This window comes from Marmota marmota, unplaced genomic scaffold (assembly GCF_001458135.2).
Source record: "Marmota marmota marmota unplaced genomic scaffold, marMar, whole genome shotgun sequence".
NCBI classification, from domain to species: Eukaryota; Metazoa; Chordata; class Mammalia; order Rodentia; family Sciuridae; genus Marmota; species Marmota marmota.
The window spans coordinates 1-3,314 of record NW_026009523.1 but is presented as its reverse complement, the minus strand read 5'-3'; the positions used below and the strand labels follow the sequence as shown (position 1 = coordinate 3,314).

At 50.1% G+C, this 3,314-nt stretch overlaps 1 long non-coding RNA gene across 1 annotated transcript; it reads left to right on the top strand.

The window, feature by feature from the left end:
• The first annotated feature begins 6 nt into the window (after window positions 1–6).
• Window positions 7–3,224, top strand: LOC107134798. Its single transcript, XR_001502474.2, has 3 exons — window positions 7–1,121; window positions 1,867–2,060; window positions 2,153–3,224. It is a non-coding gene; the product is annotated as an uncharacterized LOC107134798 (long non-coding RNA).
• The last annotated feature ends 90 nt before the right edge of the window (window positions 3,225–3,314 follow it).

Genomic DNA, 3,314 nt, shown 5'->3' with positions numbered 1-3,314 from the left:
CTCTCTCTCTCACACACACACACACAAAAAAAAAAATCTGAGATTCTAAGCCAGGAAACTCAATTCCATGAGTGCCAAAACCTTGTATACACCAAGATTGTAGGCCCAGCTCACCTTGTTGACAAAGTTCTCATCAGCATAGCTCAGGAGACTTTGATCTGGGTATAAATCATCCTGTATTGGCTGTTGCTCTAGTCCTTCCTCTCCCAAATTTTCAGCAAGCTCTTCTGTAGACAAGTAGGAGGGCTCCCACGTGGCAAAGTTCGTAGGCCCGAATAGCTCATCCATGATGTCCATGTACTCTTGGATGGCTTCAGGTGGGATCTCCTCAGGCGCCTTGTTCTCAGGCCCTTTGGTCTTGGCCACCTTGTTCTTGCGTGCCTTGGTCTTGCGTGCCTTTGTCTCAGGCACCTTGGTCTCTGGTGCCTTGGGTTTGGCTGCTAATGAGCGGGCTGACCATACCTTAGGGTTGGTCTTTCTGGAGGTGCACACTAGGACAGGGAGGACCAGAGTGGTGTGTGAATGAGGATTCCATGTTCATCCCAAACACTTGGGAGTAGGCAGGGTTCAGGGGACCTAACCTGGTATGCCATGCATGAGGACAACCTGACCCAGGAACCGAGGGATATAATAGTGCACCAGATGCAACATCTAGGAGAGTCAAGTGGGAGGACATTTGTAGTGACTGGTATTGCATGCACTCTACCCTACCAGGACCCGAGTCCCAGGAAGATCTTGTGTTGTTTCTTTGGATAGACAAGGAGAGAAAGGAGATCTGTACTGGGCCCAGTCAATACACAGTTCATAGCTGGGTGGCAGGGACCTCAGGTGTTAGGGGCTTTTTTTCTTGTAAGAGTGAAGCTCCAATACTGAAGGAAAAGTTCTTATTTGGGACAACAACTTGCCTTGGCCTTTTTCACTGTTTGGACACTATCATGGACTACTGTGTGAATGTGGGTACCCTACCTGGCTGTTGGACAGCCTCAGGGACTGGAGGCCTTCGGATTTCCAGCCTCGGAGTTGCAGGAGGAGGTCGGCACTGGAAGACCCCTGACAACTGCATCCTTGGATCCTCCATCTCCTCTGCAGCCTCAAACTCCGTGAACCTTGATGGGATTTGGGTAAGGCAGGCACAGGCTGAGCTGAGAATCAGGTTAGCCATACCAGGCAGGTGCTGGTGTGGGATTCTAGGCTATGGAGTATTCTAAGCTACCAGTCAGGAGCTAGTGGCAGGAATGTGGAGTTGCGTCCTGGAGTAGGTCCAGCCAGTGACAGGAGTGAGCTGCTACAGAGGAAGAACTACAGTTCTCAGGAAACACTACATCAACTAGCACCTTAAGGGAATCAGATCTGAGGGACCCAGGCAGGGCCCCTAGCTGATCCTTGTTCTGGCTCTCTCCTGTTTCTGCCAGGAACCACATGATCAGTTTAGTTGTAGAAACTGGTCAGGGATGTGATTTATATCAGGGAACACCAGAGATCCTGACCCAATTCAGGGGTACTGAGGCTGGGACCTTGGGCCCTGAAAGGATCACCTGGGAGACCAAGTTACAGGCAGAGTCATGTGGAAGTGGAAGCTAAGCTGAGAACATGGGGTTTCTTCCAATGAGGGTGGGTTCTTCCCTTCCCTTGTTAGAAAGGCTGGGATTACATAGAGCAAAGGCAGTAAGGACCAGAGACATGTCCTGGGGGCACCTGAGGTGGTGGCTGGCCCTGACAATGCACTCCCCACCACCACCCTCTTCTGGAACATCAGGTTGAAGTAGTGGCCACTTTGATGAGTTATAATGGACTTCACTCTATAAAAGGTACCAGTTCCCAGGCAGGTGGCCCGAGTGAATCTAGTGCAACTTTTCCCCTCTGCAGAGCCAGCAAAGCAGCAGCAGACCCTCTGGCTGGGCTGGTACCTCCTCCCCATCCTGACCCTGAACCTCAAGGCAGAGTTGGAATCAAGAGTATGGAGCCTGGAGTTTCTGGGTTTGTTGCCGAGAGAATGCCCAGGCCTCAAGCTAGAAGGAGCCACTATTTGGAGAGCTAGATGCCTCGGAGCCAAAACATAGGTAGGTGACAGGCTGTACCAGACTTTGCTGTGCAAACCATGATCCCCCATCAGTAGGCTCTGGGCCTTGAAAACTGGCTCACTTTTCTGCAGTCTCATAGAAGACCATCCGATCAAAGTTGCTGGTGCGCTGCCATTCCTGCAAACCCTTCCTCAGGCCCTCTTCCATGGTCATGGTGGGCTCTCGTCGGGACAGAGACCGAAGCACTGGGCTGGAATTCATCAGGATCAGTGTCCACAAGGTCACCCTCCTTTATCAGTAGACCAACAACATAATTTCCTACCTTTGTTATATTTGCCCCATGATGTTCAACTCAAAGTATTGACATTGGGACTCCAGGATACTTATACAAAACTTTAACACCAAGGGCTGCATTGACCAGCATGATTGTGATTGGATTCCTCAAATATCATTGAGGTGTACCATGTGATGAATGTTTTTATCCCCCAACATTCACCTGTTAAAGCCCTAACCCCCAATGGAATGGTATCTGGAGACTGCATTTAGTGCTTAGAAGGTTAGATGAGATCCTGAGGGTGGCGCTTCATGAGGGCATTAGTTTCTTCTGGGAGAAGCAGGAGACACTGTGAGGACACAGGTGAGCCAGCTGTCTTTTCAAGCAAGGAGAAGAGTGAGCAATCATGGGATTTTAGGTCAGTTACCCTTTACCTGGGAATCCTGACTAAAGAACTGTGAGAAAGGAATGCCTTTTTGTTTTTTCACAAATTTTCCATAGCATCATGTATGGTGTCCCAGGCTGACTGAAGACAGTGCACAGAATGGCCTGGGAGCAGTTACAAACTGGGGCAAAGTTGAACATGCCCATGCAGTATCCAAAGACAGCTTCCCCTCGAGTGTGACATCACCAGAGGGTCCTGATCAGGAGTTCATGACAATGTGTATGGGTAGCCATAGATTTCTGTGTTGAGGCCAGCACCACTAAACCCACTTGTGGTTGGGATGTCCCTTGTGCTGAGAACAATCAGGTCTATGGTGGAAGGTGAAATGACTGGGGGAGGCATGGAGTCAGACAGCCAACTTCGATTCCTGGCCCACATTACCCCCAGGAACCTCCTCTGACCTTGAGTCCTCCATGTGATGGTGATGATCATTGGAAACAAAGATTGCCTGCACTCACAGGGCTGTGATAGGCACCTGACATAAGGCACGTTTCATTCCCTGGTGTGAGGGGAATACATCTGGGAATGTAAGGGTCTCAGCTTGTCCCCTCACCCTCAGGACCTATCGTCCAGT